The sequence below is a fragment of the Patella vulgata genome, chromosome 3 (assembly GCF_932274485.2).
Source record: "Patella vulgata chromosome 3, xgPatVulg1.2, whole genome shotgun sequence".
Taxonomy (NCBI): Eukaryota; Metazoa; Mollusca; class Gastropoda; family Patellidae; genus Patella; species Patella vulgata.
In genome coordinates this window covers 34,991,270-35,016,128 of record NC_065881.2, presented here as the reverse complement: position 1 = coordinate 35,016,128, position 24,859 = coordinate 34,991,270, and the positions used below count along the sequence as shown (strand labels likewise).

General features: G+C 38.6%; 1 protein-coding gene across 3 annotated transcripts in view; it reads right to left on the bottom strand.

Moving 5' to 3' along the window:
- The window catches only part of LOC126816717 (uncharacterized), a 119,217-nt gene that overhangs the window by 67,219 nt on the left and 27,139 nt on the right, over positions 1 to 24,859 (bottom strand). The gene's annotated exons all lie outside the window — the stretch shown is intronic.

Here is a 24,859-nt window from a genome sequence, read left to right as displayed (position 1 = left end):
TTTGTTGAAACTTGAAATGTAAGTTTATAACCCAAAGATCTCGGTTCCATTTGATATTCGCGCATATCGTACAATAACTTCCCCGGTCGAAAGACCTCAGAGGTGGAAGTTGCATAAGGTTGACTGGGCTCTATTTGAATCTCTGTGTCTCTTCTCTTTTGATGCAAAGGAGTTAGAAGATGCAGATGAGCCCATGGCCTTATTCACTTCAATTCTTCAAGATGTAGCTGAGCAGGCGATTCCACAAACCACGACTAAACCAAAACGTTTCAATAAACCATGGTATAATGACGATTGCAAATCCGCTCTAAAAGAGCGTGATCGTATCTTGAGACAATTAAAGAACCATCCTTCCATGGAGAATATTGCGGCATACCAGATGGTCCGGGCTAAGGCCCGTAGAACCATACGTCAAGCAAAGAAGTCTTCATGGCAAGGTTACGTCTCTAGGATCAATTCCCGTACAACATCCAAATCGGTATGGGATAGGATTCGTAGGATTAAAGGTAAAAGTAGTGCATTATCAGTTAACCATCTAAATGTTGATAATACCACCTTAACAACACTTCCTGATATTGCTAATTCTCTGGCCAGTAGTATCTCATTCAATTCATCATCCAATTTCTCCTCTGATGCCTTTCGGGGCATTAAAGCACAACAGGAGAAAAGGCGACTTAATTTCAAGTCCCGCAATGATGAATGCTACAATGGAAATTTCTCTGTTGCTGAGCTCCGGGATTCATTAAAACGAGCTCGTGACACTGCAACTGGTCCAGATGAAATTCATTACCAAATTCTTAAGCATTTACCTTTTCCAACTCTCCTAATTTTATTAGATCTTTTTAACCGGATTTGGGTTGATGGCAATTTCCCTCCTTCGTGGCATGAAGCCACAATAATTCCCATTCCTAAACCGGGTAAAGATCATTCGAATCCTAACAACTATCGTCCGATCGCTTTAACTAGCTGTATTTGCAAAACCATGGAGAGATTGATCAATCGAAGGCTTGTTTGGTACCTTGAGTCCAACAACCTCATTACAGACCTCCAATGTGGATTTCGGTCCCAAAGGAGCACTCTTGATCATCTCATTCGATTTGAAACGTTCGTCAGGGACGCTTTCATCCAGAAGCAACATTTAGTTGCAATATTTTTCGATCTGGAGAAAGCATATGATACCACGTGGAAACATGGTATCATGCGCGACCTCCATAACCTCGGCCTACGAGGTCGCTTACCTGTCTTCATTAAAAATTTCCTGGAAGATAGGTCATTTAAGGTACGCCTGGGATCAATATTCTCTGACCCATTTCCTCAGGAAATGGGAGTTCCTCAGGGAAGCATATTGTCTCCAACACTCTTTGCAATAAAAATTAATACCATCCCAGCGTGCCTTAAATCAGGTACAAACGGCGCTCTTTATGTTGATGACTTTCAGATGTGCTATGGTTCTACAGACATGCGGATAATCGAACGTAAGTTGCAGCTTTGTTTGAATTCACTTCAACAATGGGCAACCGAAAATGGATTTCGTTTTTCGAAATCCAAGACTGTCTGCATGCATTTCTGTCAGAAACGAGGTTTGCATCCAGATCCAGAACTTTATTTGGATGGCAACCGCCTTCCAGTTGTGGATGAAACCAAATTTCTGGGGCTGATATTTGATAAGAAATTATCATTTATCCCCCACATTAAAAGCCTAAAAAAGAAATGTCTGAAAGCCCTCAACATATTGAGAGTCTTGTCAAATACTGACTGGGGAGCAGACCGCAAGGTCTTGCTCCGATTATATCGAGCTTTAATAAGATCAAAACTCGATTATGGGTGTATTGTGTATGGGTCTGCCCGCGAGTCTTATCTCAAAGAGCTCGACACCCTACACAACCAAGGACTTAGAATCAGTTTAGGAGCATTTCGTACATCTCCAGTGGAAAGTTTATACGTCGAGGCGCATGAGCCCTCACTGCACAACAGACGTGATAAACTGGCCCTGCAGTATGCTACGAAAATAGCATCTTTACCAAATCATATTTCATTTAACACCATATTTAGACCATATCATGAGCATCTATATCTGCTTAAGACTAAAGTTATTCCACCTTTCGGTATTCGCATACAACCCCTTTTGTCTGAGGCTGGTATCAGCCTGGACAGTATTGCGAATACCCCTTTCTTTAGGACTCCACCGTGGGCTATATCTCCCCCAAAGATTGATTTCCATCTTACACAACATAAAAAGAGAGATACTAGCTCTACGGTGTTTCAGTCTCTCTTTCGAGAGCTGAGGTCTAAATATGGTGATTATGCTCCAATTTATACAGATGGTTCGAAAGATGGTGATCGGGTAGCTTCGGCTACCGTGACACCATCTGAGACCATTTCTGTCCGCCTTCCACCTGCTGCTTCCATCTTTACAGCTGAACTCCAGGCCATTCTTCAGGCTTTGGAGTTCATTCAATCAACATCTGATTTAAAATATATAATTTTTACTGATTCTTTGTCCTCACTACAAGCAATAAATAATAAACAGTTTGAACACCCATTAGTAGCAGACATTTATGGTCTGTTACTATCAAACGAGTTCATCAGCAAGGACATTGTCCTTTGCTGGCTCCCCAGTCACATGGATATAAAAGGGAATGATCAAGCAGATTTGGCTGCCAAGTCTGCCTTAGATCTTCCCTTATTCGAATTTTTAACGCCATACACGGATTTAAAAACATGTATAAATAATTTTATTTATTACCGCTGGCAACGGTCTTGGGATCTTGCAGGCACAAACAAACTTCATCACATAAAGCCTCTCCTTGGAGAATGGCCAAGCTCCTACAGGTCTAACAGGAGAGATGAAGTTGTTTTGTGTCGCTCTCGCATTGGTCATACTTTTTTATCTCATATATTCATTTTGAAGCGAAAGCCTCAACCGGAATGTGTTCACTGTCATGTTCCTTTGACAGTGAGCCACATCTTGATTGAGTGCAAACATCTCAAGTATATTAGATCTAAATACTACCGTTGCCAGTCATTACGTCAACTATTTGCTCAACCGGAGCTATATGATAAAGTGCTAACATTTTTAAAAGAGACAAACTTTTATTCTCAATTTTAATTGTATATATTTAATCATGTATATTGTTTTAAATATTTATATATTTAAAAGATTTGTTATATTTATTTTTAATTATATATTTTCTGTGATATTTGTTTTTATTTACATATATAAATTCAATTATGTGATATTGTTTTAATTTGTCTCTTTTGATTCACCATATGTTTGGCGCAATATAGCCCGGTTGGAGCTGACGTGCCATTAAACAACATTTCATTTCATTACAATAACTTCCTGAATTATGGCCCCTGAGTGTACGAAAAATCGCGTTTTTAGCTTGTGGACCCTATAGAGGTCATAATTTTTTATCCGATTTAAAAAAAACGTATTATTATATCACCGTTACACCCTAAGGACAGCTGAGGTCGAATTTCGTGACAATCGGCTCAAAATTGACAGACAAAATGGCTGCCGTTCCTTCTCAAATAGCGTAAAAAATATGGTATATCAAGGTTGTGGACCCTATAGAGGTCACAATTTTTATTCGATTTTGTTGAAACTCGCAATATAAGTTTATAACCCAAAGATCTTGGTTCCTTTCGATATTCGCGCATATCGGACCGTAACTTCCTGAATTATGGCCCCTGATTGTGCGAAAAATCGCGTTTTTAGATCGTGGATCCTATAGAGGTCATAATTTTTATCCGATTTAAAAAATTGTATTACTATATCACCGTTACACCCTAAGGATGGCTGAGTTCGAATTTTGTGAAATTCGGCCCAAAATTGTACGAAAAATCGCGTTTTTAGCTCGTGGACCCTACAGAGGTCATAATTTTTATCCGATTTAAAAAAATCGTATTATTATATCACCGTTACACCCTAAGGACGGCTGAGTTTGAATTTCGTGAAAATCCGCCCAAAATTGACAAAAAAAATGGCCGCCGTTCGTTCTCAAATAGCGTAAAAATATGGTATATAGACGTCACAATTTTTATCCGATTTTGTTGAAACTTGAAATGTAAGTTTATAACCCAAAGATCACAGTTCCTTTCGATATTCGGGCATCTCGGACCGTAACTTCCTGAATTATGGCCCCTGATTGTGCGAAAAATCGCGTTTTTAGATCGTGGATCCTATAGAGGTCATAATTTTTATTCGATTTAAAAAATTGTATTATTATATCACCGTTACACCCTAAGGATGGCTGAGTTCGAATTTTGTGAAAATCGGCCCAAAATTGACAGACAAAATGGCCGCCGTTCGTTCTCAAATAGCGTAAAAATATGGTATATCAAGGTCGTGGACCCTATAGAGGTCACAATTGTTATCCGATTTTGTTGAAACTTGGAATGGAAGTTTATAACACAAAGATCTCAGTTCTTTTCGATATTCGCGCATATTGAATTGTAATTTCCTGAATTATGGCCCTTGATATTAGGAAAAATCACTTTCTTGTTAGCTTGTTCTCTTTCCATCTCTCGAAAATGTGGGCTTATCCTGCCTGGCAGCCGCTGGTTTTTTCTTTGAGTACATTGAAACATTTACTTCAAATCTGCAATTTCGGATTTTCGAATTTCGAAAATTCGTCGCTGTGATTTCGAACCGGAGGTTGACAACTTCTTTAATAGTTGGGAGTCACGGTGGCTAGGTGGTTTAGACGCTGGCTCGCTAGCCTGGAGGTCGGGTGTTCGATCCCTGCATTGGCCGAGAAAGTTCATCTGGATTGTCCGACGTGGTTTCCCCGTGTCAGTGGTGCAGAACGGAGGGCCCGACAAGGACAGCTGTCTAGTCCTTCGGATGAGACGAAAAACCGAGGTCCCGTGTATACATTGGAATGCACGTAAAAGATCCCTTGGCAGTAGATCTTACCGATATGCGACTTGAAAGATGTCATTGGAAATTTTCTTTCTGTACTAGCTAAGACAGTACTGATGTGTACACAAGATATGGAGTTTGTCGAGCGAACCGGAAGTGCCACCAGATCAAAACGTGTAAAATCCATAAGGCTTTTGCAATATTTTACTTACAAACATAAGAGTTAATTTTTTTGAATCCTTGAAGGAAAGTCTAAAAATCTATCGGATTAGAATTTTGATTTATGTCAACTGATGGACGCCATTTTGAATTGAAAATGAAAATTAGTGAAAAATCCACATTAATCGAGCTTGAAAACATACACAATTGGTCGTGGCTTAGAGAATCTGTCTCCTATTACCGAAATTAATACATTTCAGGATAGCCTGGATCATGGTCGAATGTTTGGTATTTGAATACTTCTAAAATTCGAATTTCGCCTTTGATGTTTTCCGTGCCGACAAGGTTGTTTTCGAGTTTAGCTGGTTTTGACTTCGCGCATGCGCTACGCTGGAACCAAAGGTACCATCAGTACCAAATTCCGGCGAGGAACTTTTCACGTTGGTACCTAGGTACCCTGAAAATTTCAAGGTGATACCTGCATTGGTTCAAGTCGTTTGTTCTTGGCACGCCTCCAGGTCACCTGCCGTTCGTCGTCAAATTACCACCCCGGACTCTGTGCCTTACTCCCACCATTTTGATCCCATTAAAAAAAAAAGAGTTTTTAGCAAAAAACCGATTTTCGGAATTTAATATTGGTTTTAATTAAATTTGAAATTGCAAATGCAAAGAGATTTTATCGCCTCTTCCGTATGTGATAGGTATTAGTACTATACACATTATCCTTAAAAGACAATCTTTTAAAATGACCGCAACGATGTATCGACACTAGAAACCGAAAGCGCCTATTTTGACCTTTTTTGACTGCTGAGGCATTCTTCCGGTGGTACAAATCTCTGGAATTTCTATTAGGTTGGCTGCGCCGTGATGATATTTATCACATATTAAAAGGAGAAAATGCTCAGATATCAAGAACAATAAAAAATCGATAAAATACGGCAATTTTTTAAGCAAAAAACCTTTGATGGGTGGGGGTGGGTTTCGAATATATTTTCAACGTTCTCGAAAATCCACACTCTTCTATTTTTAATATGTGATAGCTAGAATCCAAAGGTACATTCTGTGCAAATTTGAAGGCAATCGGACCACCGGAACGTTGCCTGGGCAGAGCAAATCAACCCCGGTCGCGAAAATTTGCTCATTCTTCAACGTTATTATAATATTGTATTATGACCGCCATCTTAGATCTATCCGGGTCCCCGATCCACCGTCACTTACCAAATCACTCCGAAATATACCCAAAATCTCAAAATCGACCGTAATTTCTTTTGACTTCGCGCATGCGCCACGCTAGAACCAAAGGTACCATGACTACCAAATTCGGGCGAGGAACTTTTCACGTTGGTATCTAGGTGCCCTGAAAAATTCAAAGCGATACCTGCATTCGTTCAGGTCGTTTGTTCTTCACACGGTTCCTGCCGTTCGGCTTTTTCCGCCATTTACGGCTTCAGTAAATGCGAAAAAATTGGAATTTAGCCACAACACCGGCCTTGATTGTCCGAAAACCATGAAATTTGGACACAATACGCCCATTACCACCCCGGACTCTGTGCCTTACTCCCATTTTGATCTGATTAAAAAAAAGAGTTTTAGCTAGCAAAAAAAAAAAAAAAAAAGATTTTCGGAATTAAAATTTGGTTTTAATTAATTTTGAAATTGCAAATGCAAAGGGATCTTATCGCCTCTTCCGTATATGGTTGCTATTAGTACTATACACATTATCCTTAAAAGACATTTTTTTTTAAAATGATCGCAACACTAAAAACCGAAATCGCCTATTTTGACTTTATCATACATTAAATATTATATGCATGCGGTTAATTTTTATACGCCCACATTGAAATGTGGTCGTATATTGTCGTCGCCCCCGTCCGGCCGGCTAAAGTTAATATCCGATTACTTTAAATTTATACACAGCCGATTGATTTTCAGCGATTTCCGATAATTACTCTCAGAGTTATTGCCCTTGATCACTTCAAAAAATCTTGTGGACGCTCTAGAGGCTAAATTAAGTATCCGATCGACTTGAAATTTATACACAGTGTTTAAGGTCATGAGACGAAGAAGCCTATTGATTTTCAGCGATTTCCGATAATTACTGTCAGAGTTATGGCCCTTGATCACTTCAAAAAATCATGTGGACGCTCTAGAGGTTAAATTTTACTAATTCTTGTTTCTTTGAGTACCTTGAAACATTTACTTCAAATCGCTGTGATTTCGAACCGGAAGTTGAGACCAACTTGACAACTTCTTTAATAGTTGCACGATTTTTTTTAAATTTAGTATATAAGTAGCTCTTATCGATGCGACTTGAAAGATGTCATTAGAAATGTTCTAAATTATCTCCCCTTGATGAAATTAAGGATCAAATTTTTAAAAAAAAATCGACGAAATATAGGTCAGGTTGCCTTGATTTTTTTTTCTGTACTAGCTAAGAACGTACTGATGTGTACACAAAATATGAAGTCTGCCGATTGAACCGGAAGTGCCACCATCTTGAAACGAAGAGAAAGAAACAAATCGAGTTTACTCAAAACTAGGTCATTTTAGGACTAACTTATCGTTCAATTTTCTTTCAAAAATTTGCATCCTGTAGTCTCTTCAGCAGTGGGAGGAAACCGGAGGACCAGGGGAAAAACCCAAAACTTGGATCAGACTCATTGTCCATACAACCAGGGAATCAAATAAATATTCTAATCTCACGTTGGACAGCATATAGCAAGGAACAATGTTCAGTCATTCAGATCAAACAAAAATTGCCGTACCTTGTACACATTACCCTGCAACATTAAGAACCCTATTGTCATCCACATTTAAGAATCATTGCAACATTCGATATAAAAGTAGGCCAGAGCGCTGCTGACCAAAATAAATTTCCCACATAGTTCACTGCATGACCCATGTCCGTTTCATTAGACTAGTTAGAGGTTGCTGAGATTCTTCATATAACCAACAGAAGTGACTGTAAATATGAAAGCTTTCATATCTGCTTTGCAGATCTAGTTATTCTTTATCCTTATACCCTATATCTCGAAGACTTACAGAAATATCGATCAGGGGTTTCAATTTCCTATGGAGAACTATGTGACTGCTACTCGAAAAATCAATTTCTGCCTAGAACGAAAGTGCCCGAATTGTCGAAAACCAGAAGTCGGCCACAATTTAGAAAGTGCTTGAGCCATTTTTGGGTAGCTTGTCGAAGGGTTTAAAAGATAACAGTTGAAAATTTCGAATTTGCAACATTTCGTCGCTGTCTATTTTGAATCGAAATTGTAAACAAGTTGTTACGTTTCAAAATTTTCAAATTTGACCGACATTTCTGGATAGCTGATGTCAATGCGATTCCAGTATTATAAGTGCCATTCAGAGTTATAACCCGTTTTTCTACGCCTTATTTTTTTTCAACGGCCTATTAGATATTTCTGAATCTTCTGGAATATGATGTCATATGGTCAAATCGAGGGATAAAGCTACCCAAACAATGAACCGGAAACTGGAAGTAGTCGAAATAATGTTCGAAATTTTGAAAAACTGCAAAAAAAAAAAAAAAAAAAAAAATGATGCTTTTGGGGAAAACACGATTTCTCTATCGAATATTATCGGATCAAAATAACTAAAGTATCATTGGACGGGCTGATAAATGAACTACCGTATGACATCGAACTGGTACTGATTCCAAGGGCCTCAAGTGCGGCCTCAAGTGCATTTTTGGCACTTTTCAACATACGACTTCTCATGGTGATTTCATCTGATCAGAAAATGTAGTATATCATATACCATTTAAGTGCCCAAACCGGTTGTTAAAACTATCCCGAAAATAATTTGTTTACCGGAAGTACCCCAACAAATGAAAAAAAAGTTTAAAAAAATTGGTGCTCTTGCAAAAAACTTGATTTCTCCGTCAGATGTCACCGGATCAAAACAACTAAAGTGTCATTAAATAGTCACATGAATAGACTATCATATGGCACACAATTGATAAGAATTCGATGGTTAGGAAATATATTATGGTACTCTGAAAATCTAGTATTTTCCGATTTGGGGCCTTTTGAGGCGTCTTTTTCTCGAAAAAATGCCTACAATTTTTCTTAAACTTCTGTAACTAAGAGTTTTATCGGTGGTCTAGGTTGTGCATCCATATGTAAAAGCCTTGATAAATGGTCCAAAAAGGGACTCAATCTTGGACAAAAGTTGAAAAATCGTTAAGTAACTGAAAAGGGTAATGGATGTTTCCGAAACTTCAGATACAAAATGAAATGAAATAGGGTTTAACGCCCTACTGTTCTGCTCCTATACTGGGATAATGAAGACGGGCATACGCCATACAGTGTGCTATGAGGGAAATTTTGCCCGGGCAGCGGCAATATCACCTACTCTTATATCGAATTCCAACAGCCAGGGGATCTTTTACGTGCATTCCAATATATACACGAAGGACTAGACAGCTGTCCTCGTCAGTCCCTCCGTCACTGACAAAGGGAAACCAGGCCGGAAAATCTGGATGAACTTTCTCGGCCAATGCAGGGATCGAACACCCGACGTCCTGGTTAGCGAGCCAGCGTCTTACCCACTTAGCCACGTGATCCTGCTTCAGATACAGGAAGTTAAGTATCAACGCCAGGTGTTAAACGTATCTCGACAATGATCTTAAACCGGAAGCAGTCGAAACAATAACCGATATTTTAAACAAAACTGAACTAGCGGCTGTCATGGATGGATAGAGAACAAACTAAACAAAAAGCGATTTTTCGTACAATCAAGGGTTCGGATTGTTAGCTTTATTATACTACGTAGTATAAAAACTATTGTTTTTGTTCGGTTTATTATTATTATTTATTTTCTCGCGTTTTTGGAAAAAAGGACATATTCTACAGAATTAAACTCTATACTATCCGAAAGGGATTTAGTTCAAAAGGTGAATGGATAAATAAAACTTTAGAAATGTTATCAGGAAGTGACGTCATCATCGAAAATAGACAAATATGAGACATCAAAGGAAACTTTTTTTGTTTTTCAACCAATTTGAATGCTGTTTTCACCATTTTGTAGTTGTTTGTATTTCTCAATTTTTATGTCGGGGCATTCATAATTTACAATCGACTGATCATTTTCGAAATTTTGATATTTGACCTAGATTTTTTAAATTGACGTCATAAAATTAAAGTTTTTTTTTTTAAAGTGTAAGACTTTGAAATCAGGTAAAATGTCAATGGCAAACGATAAATTGATTCATTTGGTCCTTATTCTGCAAGTCTCATCAAAATCGGTTTGTAAATAAAGGTTCTACACATAAAAAAGTGATCTAAATCGTTTAAAGGAAAGGGATATTTAAAACCGCTTATCCGGACTTAATAAGCGCGACTATAATGCACTAAACATGGCCGAGTTGTGACGTGCAATGCGCCAAAGAGGAGTACGATTCAAGTTGCTGGATGTGTCCATTTATATCGTCTGTTCTATTTATAAGATTATAATGTTATAATGGATAGCCTGTTGTCTTTTATATATCTTTTGATACTATAGTTATGGAAGGATAACGTTGTGAATATGATGTTCACAGTGCAAACTGTCGTGTTAGCAGTTCAAAATACGTAGTTTAGTTTTACAATTTGCAATTTCTATTGCTCCACAATACCAATGTCACGGTGTTAGAATACAGAATGCACTTTTCAATAATACAAAATACAGTATAATAGCTATTTTGCACATTACACTTCTATGGAAGCCAATAACTACCATTCATAATTTCTACTTTTCGCCCCTTCTAAACACGAAAGTCGAAAAGTAGAAGTTACGACAGCACGCTATACAAGCCAAAATGGACTCGAAAATAGGAAATTAAGAAATAATACACTGCGATAATAGCGCCCCTCGTTTTTTCCTAATTTCTTATTTTCGACTTACATTTTGGCTTGTGTACCGTCTTGTCGAAATTCGACTTAGTCATATTTGTGTTTTTATTGATGTCAGTTATGTTACATAATCACAGATTATCTGAGGTTATAGACGCTTCCTGCCAACTTGACACCTGTTCGCTATCGACAACCCTGGAGTTCTTGGTCTATGTGATTTTGTAACGATTAGTTAACCATACCTTGTTGGCATGTCTTATTTAAACTTTCTTTGATGATAAGCAAATGTTAAACCTGATATGATACATGATACATCAGCCAGATATCTAATAAGATTCCTTTGTCTAGAAGGGTTTAAAAGCCCAGAGAAGAAACGAATCGACATTCGGGTCCGGCCAGGACACGAGAGCTGAGGCCGAGGGCGCCTCGGTTCGGCACGAGACGGAACGAGGGAAAGCGCCCGATAGTTGGCACATTTATGCCAAGCTAGGACATGGCTCCCTCAACAGAAGCTAATTACGGAGTCTTAAGTTTTGTATATAATATGTTAGAAGAAGAATAAAAGTATTATAAGATGTTAAACTAGTCTTGTCATCCAGAACTTGATTAAAGAACTAATAGTGTCACAGTAAGAAGGCGACAACACGCATACCAATGCGCGTATTCAAATGTGACCTTGAAATAAGAGACTACATCAACTTCCGAGGCGAAAAGTCGACAGCACGACAGCAAGCCAAAATCATAGGTCGCTAATATCACCATCAATACTAGACTTTATCATACAGACTATTTTGTTAACGCGAATTCCATGTATTCAAATGTGACCTGGAATTTAGAGACCACAACAACTTCCGAGGCGAAACTCGAAAAGTCGACAGTATGACAGCAAGCCAAAATGATAGGTAGCTAATAGCGCGTTGTGTTTATTTCCTAATTTCTACTTTTCGAGTTGCATTATGGCTAGGTATGCGTGTTGTCGCCTTCTTACTGACATCAATAAAAACAGTCGACAAGACGGTACACAAGCCAAAATGCAAGTCGACAGTAAGAAATTAGGAAAAAACGAGGGGCGCTATTATTGCAGTGTATTATTTCTTAATTTCCTATTTTCGAGTTCATTTTGGCTTGTATAGCGTGTTGTCGCCTCACATTTTGTCGTAACTTCAGTGGACTCTGTCAAATCCGACATCGTACGGGATCGTTACAATATGTCGGATTACACAGAGTGTCGTAATACTCGGTTTTCTCAAAAGCGGAAGTATTTTTGTAACTTCGAAAACCGGAAGTATTATTATAATGTAGCTTCGAATCCCCAGAACGTCATTCCCTTTAAAAATGATAAACCTATTTTATTACATTAAAATATCTAACAATAACAATGCATATTTATTGCACACTAACTTGTCTTTGCTGCCACGTGTTCATATCTGTCGTTCTATGTCCAGGTATTCGGGTTCAAACGGCATGCGCAACGAATGTTTCCAACAGGTGCTAGGAATATTTTTACGACAGTGAATTCGTGGGAAAATTCGTGGATATTCTTCAGTATTTGTCACAACTGTCTTACAAGAAATTCAGTTTTAATCTAACCGATAATTGATTGGTGATTGTTAATCTATTGAGGCTTCACACCCACCGATTGAAGGCGGAACGGCTGATTGATGTCGTAATTCGGAATATTCAGAAACCGGATTACTCAAAGCTTTTTTGGCTGAAGTAATAAGGAAATAAATCGGGACATGAAAATGATGTCGGATTTCACAGAATGTCGTAGTATTCATGTAGTTTGCGCCATGAACATTGAAATAATATTGACAGCGTTATCCTTCCATATATAGTCACTAAAACGATCAATTCACCACAGAATGGAATTATATGAAATGCAAATTTATTGCTAAAGAAACAGATCTGATTCTGAGATATAAAACAAGTAGGCCTACGAACTTTGGACAAACAAATTTATTTATTTTTTAAGGATTTCAATAAATTATTTTTCAGAATTTTGATGTCATTAGTTTTTATACGCCCACATTTTCATGTGGACGTATATTGTCGTCGCCCCTGTCCGTCCGTCCACAATTGTTTGTGAACAGTCTACAGGTCACAATTTTTATCCAATTTCAATGAAACTTGAAATATAGGTTTATCGGTTCCTTTCGATATTGGCATCTATCGGACCGTAACTTCATGGATTATGGCCCCTGATTGTACGAAAAATCACGTTTTTGGCTTGTGAACACTGTAGAGGTCACAATTTTTATCCGATTTTGTTGAAACTTGAAATGTAAGTTTATAACCCAAAGATCTCGGTTCCTTTCGATATTCGCGCATATCGGACCGTAACTTCCTGAATTATGGCCCCTGATTGTACGTAAAAACGCGTTTTTTGGCTTGTGGACCCTATAGAGGTCATAATTTTTTATCCGATTTAAAAAACAGTATTATTATTATATCACCGTTAAACCCTAAGGGCGGTTGAGGTCAAATTTCGTGAAAATCGGCCCAAAACTGACAGACAAAATGGCCGCCGTTCGTTCTCAAATAGCGTAAAAATATGGTATATCAAGGTTGTGGACCCTATAGAGGTCACAATTTTTATCCGATTTTGTTGAAACTTTAAATGTAAGTTTATAACACAAAGATTTCGGTTCCTTTCGATATTCGCGCATATCGGACCGTAACTTCACGAATTATGGCCCCTGATTGTACGCAAAAACGCGTTTTTTTGGCTTGTGGACCCTATAGAGGTCATACTTTTTATCCGATTTAAAAAACTGTGTTAATATATCACCGTTACACCCTAAGGATGGCTGAGTGCGAATTTCGTGAAAATCGGCCCAAAACTGACAGACAAAATGGCCGCCCTTCGTTCTCAAATAGCGTAAAAATATGGTATATCAAGGTTGTGGACCCTATAAAGGTCACAATTTTTATCCGATTTTGTTGAAACTTGAAATGTAAGTTTATAACACAAAGATCTCGGATCCTTTCAATATTCGCCCATATCGGACAGTAACTTCATGAATTATGGCCCCTTATTGTATGACAAATCGTGTTTTTAGCTTGTGGACCCTATAGAGGTCATAATTTTTATCCGATTTAAAAAGACGTTTTATTATATCACTGTTAAACTCTAAGGACGGTTGAGTTCGTATTTCGTGAAAATCGGCCCAAAACTGACAGACAAAATGGCCGCCGTTCGTTCTCAAATAGCGTAAAAATATGGTATATCAAGGTTGTGGACCCTATAGAGGTCACAATTTTTATCCGATTTTGTTGAAACTTGAAATGTAAGTTTATAACCCAAAGATCTCGGTTTCTTTCAATATTCGCGCATATCGGACCGTAACTTCCTGCATTATGGCCCCTGATTTTACGAAAAATCACGTTTTTAGCTTGTGGACCCTATAGAGGTCATAATTTTTATCCGATTTAAAAAATCATATTATTATATCACGGTTACACCCTAAGGACGACTGAGTTCGAATTTCGTGAAAATCGGCCAAAAACTGACATAAAATGTCCGCCCTTCGTTCTCAAATAGCGTAAAAAATATGGTATATCAAGGTTGTGGACCCTATAGAGGTTACAATATTTATCCGATTTTGTTGAAACTTGAAATGTATGTTTATAACCCAAGGATCTTGGTTCCTTTCGATATTTGCGCATATCGAATTGTAATTTCCTGAATTATGGCCCTTGATTGTAGGAAAAATCACTTTCGTTTTAGCTTGTTTTCTATCCATCTCTCGAAAATGTGGGCGTATCCTGCCTGACAGCCGCTGGTTCTTAATTTGATGCCTGCCAAATTGCTAAACTAGGATTTCTCTTAACCTTAGATGATTTATTTAAGAGTGCAGGCCTATTTAGAAATATTTTCAAATTTAGTTGAACTATTAACAGTATTATCATTTTGTAGTTCTATCAAATTAGCAGTCATTCCAGGGGCGGGTCCAGGAATGTTTGCAGGAGGGGGTTTGCCAGGTTCCTGAGCTTGAATTTTTTTTAGAAATACATGGTCTCTATCGTCATTTTGGCGTCTATACCTACCAATTTAGCTTTTTAAACAGGGAATTCCAACATCCTGTTTGACGTCAATTTTTATTAGGAATTAATACGATGACATTGTGAATCAATTTCATTGATGCCAAAGCATTAATTGTGATATCACATATGTATATGCATGTCTATATCATTATCTCGCGCTTTGAATGTCCATCAGGGGCCATAATTCGGGAAGTTATCATCCGGTATGTGCGAATATCGAAAGGAATACAGATTGTTGAGTTATAAACATGCATGTCAAGTTTCGTCAACATCGAATCAAAATTGTGACCTATAGAGGGTCCACAACCTTGATATACCAGATGTTTACACTACATACGACGGGCGGCCATTTTGTCCGGCAGTTTTGGTTCGATTTTCACGAAATTCGAACTCAACCGACATTGCGGTGTAACAGTGATATATTCAAACGTTTTTTTTTAAAATTGGATAATAATTGTGACCTCTAGAAGAACCACAAGCTATAAACGCGACTTTTCGTACAATCAGAGGCCATAATTCAGGAAGTTATGATCCGATATGCGCGAATATCAAAAGGGACCATGATCTTTGGGTTATAAACATGCATTTTATCAAAATTGGATCACAATTGTGACCTCTAGGGGGTTCCAACCTTGATATGTCATATGGTTACACTATTTGCATACGAGAGCCGGCCATTTTGTCCGGCAGTTTTAGTCCGATTTTCAAGAAATTCGAACTCAACCAATTTTATGGTGTAACGGGGATATATGCGAACGTTTTTTTTAAATCGGGTAATAATCTGCGGTCAGTGCTACATCTATTAGTAAACATTACATTATATGATTGAACTTCTGGTGTGTGCTGGTACATGCATATAGTACTTAACTAACATTTGTCAACCATAATGAATTTTAAAATCCTATGACAAATGTGTACTTATAAGACTATGTCAGTGGGAAATAATTAATAAACCAAAAGAAAGTTTTGTTATGGTGTTATATACGGATTAAAGATACCTTATGCAGCTACATGTAGTCATTCTTTCTATAATAATTCAAAAATAGATAATGCAAAATTAATATATTAAAAATTTCGTTCAAATAACACTATTGCGAGCGAACATATTCGCCATTGCAGGTTTGACCAGATGTGTGCATTAATTGTTACCACAGTGCTGGTTGTTCGAAGCTAGGTCTCCTTCTCCATTTTTAAATTAAATCATAATATGGCTGAACCGTTCTAATCTACCTAATATCGGAGATATCAGATGGCATAGAGTTAATTATGGTCTTGCCATGTCAATAAATGTCTAATTGATAGTTTATAGAAGGTTTCAGGCCTAAAGAAAACCCCGCAAAAGGCAGATTTAGCTCTTGCATAATGTATGTATACTATTCAAAAAAAGTAGGGGATATTTGATTTTGGGGGCATAATACTAAAATATGCAAATGACTACGAAAAAAGTCACTATAGAACCTAACAGAAGAAACATTTCCAGTTACATGTGACGCCCAAACGCACCAATAGCTACCGCATGGAATGCAGGTGATGCTTGGGATCATCATGGGGGTCCAACCCAAGATTTGCACGACTCTGACTTTGAATGTTACAGTCATTGTGGCATTGAATTCCAGGGTGGAAACATCAGTTTAATTGTTTTAGTGACCAGAAAACAAATTTTGATATGCGTCGGCTTACCCAAAATGAAAGGTTACGTGCCCTTGGCATGCTACAGATCGGCACAACACAGGCGGTTGTCGCGCGGACGATGAATGTTTCTCAGTCTGTCATAAGCAGGCTATGGTCCAGATACCGTGATACACAATCTGTACAGGACAGACCACGCTCAGGTCGACCAAGGGCGACAACTCAAGCCCAGGATCGATTTATCCGTACCTTGGCCTTGAGAAATCGTGTCATCACAGCAAATCAGATCAGCGCTCGTCTTCAAACAGACACTGGTGTGAGAGTGAGTGGCCAGACGATTCGGAATCGACTGCATAGGGGTCACCTTCGCGCCCGACGTCCTCGCGTGATCCCTTGTTTGAGAGATCACATTCAGGCAAGACGTCGTTTGTGTAGGGATCGTCAACACTGGGATAATCGACGCTGGAGCAATGTGATGTTTTCAGATGAGTCAAGGTTCACTGTTGATTTTTTGGACAGACGTAGGAGGGTGTGGCGTCGTCGAAACGAGCGCTTCGAAGACGTGCACGTCTTCAGACATGATCGATTTGGGGGTGGTTCTGTTATGGTGTGGGGAGGCATCACTGTTGCTGGAAGAACGGCTTTACATGTTGTTGCAGGGCTTGTTACAGGCCAGTACTACCGGGACAACATCTTGGCAGTCCATGTTGTGCCGTTCGCACGACGTCATGGCCGCCGTTTCATCTTCCAGGATGACAACGCAAGATGTCACAGGGCCAGGATCGTTACAGGTTACCTCCAACAACAGAACATCACCACATTACCTTGGCCAGCACTGAGTCCCGACCTCTCCCCCATCGAGCATGTCTGGGACATGCTTGGACAGAGGTTACGTCAACGTCAACAACGTCCTGCCAATGTCCAAGAACTTGCTGCTGCGCTGCAACAGGAATGGGACAATCTGGACCAAAATGACCTTAGACGTCTCATTAGGAGTATGCCACGTCGGATCAATGCTTGTTTGGCAAACAGAGGAGGATTTACCCGTTACTGACTTGGTTGTGATGCTGTGGTAACTTTGCTGTTTGACCCCGGGTATCATTTTACCCTTATAATGGTCAGTCTGTGCCTTACTTAGTCTAACGATCATTTGGAATAAATCGATGAATGTGAACTTCATTTCATTTTGTCATTTGTTTCTTCGTCTGTTTCATTAGGTGACTTTAATAACACTTAAAAATCAAATATCCCCTACTTTTTTTGAATAGTAATACAAATCATTCAAAAATCATCTAAATCTAACAATATTCTTGAAACCCTTTTATTGGTTTATTTATTCTTTAGATTAAACAATATATTTAATTATACTTTAAATCCACAGTTCACAGCTTAAGTCCAATCCATTCGGAGCGGAGCTGCAACAATTAAACACACGTCGAACAATACACAAACAGTACAAATGATAGAATATGTCAAAGTGAATGAGAAGTGTTTGGGGTTTTTTTTTTGGGGGGGGGGGGGTATATTGAACTGTATGTTGCACTAACACATATTTGTTTATATAGGCCTTGGTCCACATTAACATGTTAAATAGACTTCAACTTGAAACCGCTTGATGTTAATATAAGTTGAATATGAAAAAAATGTACCATTTGATCAGCTGATTGGTAGTAGTACTCTACCCAGGTCATAATCCATGTATGTGGTATTTGTGTAGAATTGTAGATGTACGCAGTTAAATCCTCTTTTTCGTGATATGTCACATGATTTATTGTTCTGTTGTGATTTTTCACTGATTGTTGTTTTTCTTCTTAACCTTCACGGTTTGTTTATGATTACTGGTAAGACCAGCGGCTGCCATGCCAGATACGCTCACATTTTGCAAGAGATGAATAGAGAACAAGCTAAAAAACAAGGGTCCATAACCTTCGTATTACATACTTTTACACAATTTGCGTACAAAGAGCGGCCATTTTGTCGGGCAGTTTTTTCGATTTCCCCCTTCATTATGGTAGAATAGTGATATATTTAAACGGTTTTTAAAATCGTATGACAAATTGTGACCTCTATAGAATCCACAAACTAAAGATAGGTGGCCAGACAACTAAACATACGCCCACAGCAGCTAAATCATCCCAGCAGTCAACAAGAGTTGTCGCAAATTTTTACTTTTGTCGGTAATGAAACATTTATAATACACTAAAATCTAATTAAGAGTAACAACTCATTGAAGGGACAATTTCACCCTTGCTATAACTACATAAAATGTCCCAATCTCCATTCGGGTCAACAAAATGAACTATTTTACAATATTCCAATTAATTGATGATATAAATTTCATCTTAACACACTTAATTAAAAAAATTGGAAAAATTGAACTAGGCCTTGAGCGTTTTCACAATTTCACTATCAATGAGACTGGTAAATCTGTCTACAAACAGGAAACGGGGAATCCCAATGTCGCGCATGCGTAAGATGTCACCTTACTATTGACAGCTCGCTTCTCGATATATGATATGATAGATATGACTGACAGTTTAACTTTTAGAAAGCATAATCTGCTACGATTCATTTCAAACGATGATTCCATTCTTTCCGGTAAGTTTATATTATTTACTTATACTCTCAAAGCTTCACTTCAAAATCAGGGACAAATTGCGCAGTGAATGATTTGAATTTCGATACCCGTTGTCATTGTTGATCGCCGATAAAATAAAAGAAATTCGATGACGTACTGAATTTTTTTCTAAATCATTTATACCATCCAGTATAAGAGAGTGGAATAAACTCAGCCCCCCCCCCCCCCCCACACACCCTCTGTAAGAAACTCAAGAACTCTTAACATATTCTCCAAATGAGATATAAAAATTCCATATTTTTACTATAACGGTCAGCGGAAACTCCAGATTGTCAAACAGATTTTAATCTTGCTTACTAGTTGTTTAATTTACATTAATTTTAAATTTACTTACCATGTAACCTATAGTATATATTGTACATTCCCATCCATCTCATTATATGTATTACACTTATATATGTATGTGTTTGTCATTTTATCTGTGTATATACACCCATTTTGCTCCTTTGTTTTAATAATATGTATGTATATTATCTAGGGAGAGGGGTTTTACATAGACTAAGCCTGTTTCCCAATCCCATTCAGACATCCTGAATAAAAATATTGTTTATTTAAAAAAAAAAAAAAAAAAAAAAATGTTAATCATATCGTATATCGGTACTGCATGTACTAATACTTCGCCTCAAGTAAACTGATTATCACTGGTTTTGCCTGGTTACCTAATTGATGGATCAAATTGTCTGATTATCTTTAAAATTAGATGATTGTCTTCACTATTAGCTTTGATCAGGCCTAATCTTGGCATGGCTTCACCTAGATAACAAACCTCATCTCTCAACCCTCCGTGTTTCGAGATAAGAGATGGTCCTATATAGTTCCACGTAGCAAAAAGCCCAACGCGCGAAACGTATCGGGTTCAGTAAGCAAAATTGACAATACTTTCCATCAAAATGACGATTGTTATTTATAATATTTCTGCCACATCCAACTACAATTAAGCATATAATCCTACCTGAAACGGGTATAAATCATCGTATTTAAAATCGAGGCGTTAAGCCGTTACTAAGATAGCCATTTTTAAACGGGAGATGTATGACGGTGTATGTCGGATAAAAACAACGCTTCATTAATTTAAACGCGAATATTTGGAGTTCGGCGATAGTTGTGCCACTACATTGGCCTCTGTAAGTTTAATTGGTCATAATATACTATTCAAAAAAAGTAGGGGATATTTGATTTTTAAGTGTTATTAAAGTCACCTAATGAAACTGACGAAGAAACAAATGACAAAATGAAATGAAGTTCACATTCATCGATTTATTCCAAATGATCGTTAGACTAAGTAAGGCACAGACTGACCATTATAAGGGTAAAATGATACCCGGGGTCAAACAGCAAAGTTACCACAGCATCACAACCAAGTCAGTAACGGGTAAATCCTCCTCTGTTTGCCAAACAAGCATTGATCCGACGTGGCATACTCATAATGAGACGTCTAAGGTCATTTTGGTCCAGATTGTCCCATTCCTGTTGCAACGCAGCAGCAAGTTCTTGGACATTGGCAGGACGTTGTTGACGTTGACGTAACCTCTGTCCAAGCATGTCCCAGACATGCTCGATGGGGGAGAGGTCGGGACTCAGTGCTGGCCAAGGTAATGTGGTGATGTTCTGTTGTTGGAGGTAACCTGTAACGATGCTGGCCCTGTGACATCTTGCGTTGTCATCCTGGAAGATGAAACGGCGGCCATGACGTCGTGCGAACGGCACAACATGGACTGCCAAGATGTTGTCCCGGTAGTACTGGCCTGTAACACGCCCTGCAACAACATGTAAAGCCTTTCTTCCAGCAACAGTGATGCCTCCCCACACCATAACAGAACCACCCCCAAATCGATCATGTCTGATGACGTTAACGTCTTGGAAGCGCTCGTTTCGACGACGCCACACCCTCCTACGTCTGTCCAAAAAATCAACAGTGAACCTTGACTCATCTGAAAACATCACATTGCTCCAGCGTCGATTATCCCAGTGTTGACGATCCCTACACCAACGACGTCTTGCCTCAATGTGATGATCTCTCAAACAAGGGATCACGCGAGGACGTCGGGCGCGAAGGTGACCCCTATGCAGTCGATTAGAATCTTCTGGCCACTCACTCTCACACCAGTGTCTGTTTGAAGACGAGCGCTGATCTGATTTGCTGTGATGACACGATTTCTCAAGGCCAAGGTACGGATAAATCGATCCTGGGCTTGAGTTGTCGCCCTTGGTCGACCTGAGCGTGGTCTGTCCTGTACAGATTGTGTATCACGGTATCTGGACCATAGCCTGCTTATGACAGACTGAGAAACATTCATCGTCCGCGCCACAACCGCCTGTGTTGTGCCGATCTGTAGCATGCCAAGGGCACGTAACCTTTCATTTTGGGTAAGCCGACGCATATCAAAATTTGTTTTCTGGTCACTAAAACAATTAAACTGATGTTTCCACCCTGGAATTCAATGCCACAATGACTGTAACATTCAAAGTCAGAGTCGTGCAAATCTTGGGTTGGACCCCCATGATGATCCCAAGCATCACCTGCATTCCATGCGGTAGCTATTGGTGCGTTTGGGCGTCACATGTAACTGGAAATGTTTCTTCTGTTAGGTTCTATAGTGACTTTTTTCGTATTCATTTGCATATTTTAGTATTATGCCCCCAAAATCAAATATCCCCTACGTGCATTAATAAAGAAACTGAGTTTGCCACTTGGAACTAAAGGCGTCCAATCGTAGCTAAAAAGAAACACACCAGTATATCTCAAAGTTTTTAGCTATGTTCTCGCAGCTAGGCTTCACCAAGCTGCATTTTTTTAAAATTATTGATTGATCTTAGAACTGATTATTTGAAATTTCACCCTCAGTCAGTAATATCAACTCAAGCTAAATAAATCATTCATAAGATTTATTTCTGCAGTTGGGACGGATTAGAACAATTTCTTGTGTGTAATTATTAATTTAAATTAGACATATTGGCTAGAATTTTATATGAATTCTGGAAAACCTTACATATTTACTTGCATTTTGGTTTTACAGGTATTTCGAAAGCAGGGGCCATACTATATACCGGAAAACAACCGGAAAACACCATTTTATACTGAATACCGGAAAACACCGGAAAAACACTAAATACCGGAAAACATCCTAAATACCGGAAAACCCTCTAAATAGGTAACCCGGAGCCTGGTCCTCTGTGTGCGGTTTTGGACCAAGTGAGCGCCGATGAAGGAAGGTCAAGGTCATTACGATGTTCGTTTTACAAATAGCCACCCCCCCCCCCCCAAAAAAAAATAAAATAAAAAAATTCCGATTTTTTTTTCTCCAAAATTTTGTTGATGCCTATTATGTTTTGAAGTTTTAAAAGACGCAATCAATCTACCTCCATCATTGACCATATGTTATTTTGTATTTTAATTTTAGTTTTCAGTAACTTTCAGTAGATTTCAGTGTTTCAGTATATCAGTAGATTAAACACTGCCCTCGGAGGGCCCCATTTTATGCCGGTTGCGCCGGTCTCCTGATTCTTACCAGTAACGCTGGCATCAGGGTGGTACGAATTAGTGGAAGGCACGACTAGGCCAACTCCTCCCTGAGTAACAAAAAATCGCATCATAAAACAGCAAGTATCATCAAAAGCGAGTTAATAAATCTCTGGATAGTTCGAGTTGAAGTTCCAGGTTTAACCGCTATGTGTCCTAATCACCAAACGAAATGGATGCTACGCAATTCTCGGACAGGCTGTAATCTGAAAAGTGTCTATCCTTTCCAAGAGCTATCCACCTCGTTGGAAGGGCTAAAAATCTACTTGTTTCTGAGCTTACTTTCATTCCAGGGTCAAATATAATCACTTGAACCATAATAATATTCAACATATTTCATCATATCCCGAGGTCCACACACAGGATTTTTTTTCTGGATTACTTTTCGAGCTTTTTTCCCCAACTTGTTGACCAGTTTTCTTGAGAAAGCCCCAACTATCGCCCAATTGTCCATGAGAAAACTACATATTCTATCTTACTGCATTGACGGGAAGTGGTAAGCTGGACGTCTGTGAAAAGGGTTGATCGATAAATTTTCAAGGAAGCAGTTGTTGTTTGTGAAATAGAGGACTCTAGCCGATGAGCCCCCCCCCCCCCTAGAACCTCAGGCAACCAATTTGTTTTATGTACTACTATCGTAATAAAACATTTCTATGTTAACCACATCCTGGTGGCTGAAGACTTACACCGAATGCGTATTCGGAAAAAAATGTCCCCGAGAAAATGTTTTTTCCGACAATCGATATTCGAGATGTCTTCTGTTGCACAAATTATGCTGCACTGTATAAGAACTTGAATCCTTTGATCTGAAGATTGTAGATGGAAAAGTATCATTTGAACTATTTCAAAGTAAACCTGCATTTTCGTATATCATCCCGTAATTTGTGATTAATGACAATGACTGTGGAAATAATATGGGTTGAGGAACGGAAGATCTATGTTCGTCACGTGACTGGACAATTCCATCCCCGTCCCACCCTGACGAAGATCCCTCCCGGAGCGGCGCGGCGCGACGCGCTCTCTAAAAAAAATCTCGGGCACAGTTTACTCTAAGTTTTCCGGTAGCTATTTGGTAACCCGGAGTTTGGTCCTCGTGTGTGGTTTTGGACCAGGTGAGCGCTGATGAAATAAGTTCATTAACATACAAGCGAGCGATCGCCTACGGTCAAAGAAAAATTTCTTTTCAGATTTTTTTTTAACAATTTCTTCTCCTAAATTTCTCTCAAAAAAAAATTCAAATTTTTTTCCAGTATATTTCTCTGTAAAATTATTTTCTACGGAATGTTTTTTTGTAAAACCAATTTCTCGGAAAATTTCCATTTTTTTGTGACAAAAATTTTTTTTTGTTCAAAAAAATTTGGGAGAAAAAAAATTCAGAAATTTTTTTTTTGGGGTGGGGGGCTATTTGTAAAACGAACATCGTAATGACCTTGACCTTCCTTCATCGGCGCTCGCTTGGTCCAAAACCGCACACAGAGGACCAGGCTCCGGGTTACCTATTTAGGGTGTTTTCCGGTATTTAGGGTGTTTTCCGGTATTTAGGGTGTTTTCCGGTATTTAGGGTGTTTTCCGGTGTTTTCCGGTATTCAGTATAAAATGGTGTTTTCCGGTTGTTTTCCGGTTGTTTTCCGGTGTTTTCCGGTTGTTTTCCGGTGTTTTCCGGTTGTTTTCTGGTATTGCCGCGAAAGCAGTCTATTTGAGATCAGTTAAAACTCGAACGGATCTACCGTTTTTGTGTCGGACATGCCAGGTGGAATCATTAGATTCATTACCCGGTATTGGCAATCCCCACCACCTACTTTACAAACTATGCCAGAAATTACTAATGCAACACAACCTTCAAAATCAACAGCACTATCTACATCAAGGACTATTAAAAAAATGAAATGAAATGGGGTTTAACGTCCTACTGTTCTGCTCCTATACTGGGCTAATGAAGACAGGATCAAGGACTATAAGATATAGGCGGAAGTTGCAATTACATGTAACATGTCATGAAATCACCCCTCTATCCACCCCCACATGGCAAAAGGGAAAATGGGAAAACTGACACAACAAGGGAGTGAGTTGAAAGACTCAGAAAGGAACGCACAGAGTAAGAATAAACTTTCTTTTTAATAGTCGTAATATATTTACACATAAAAAAA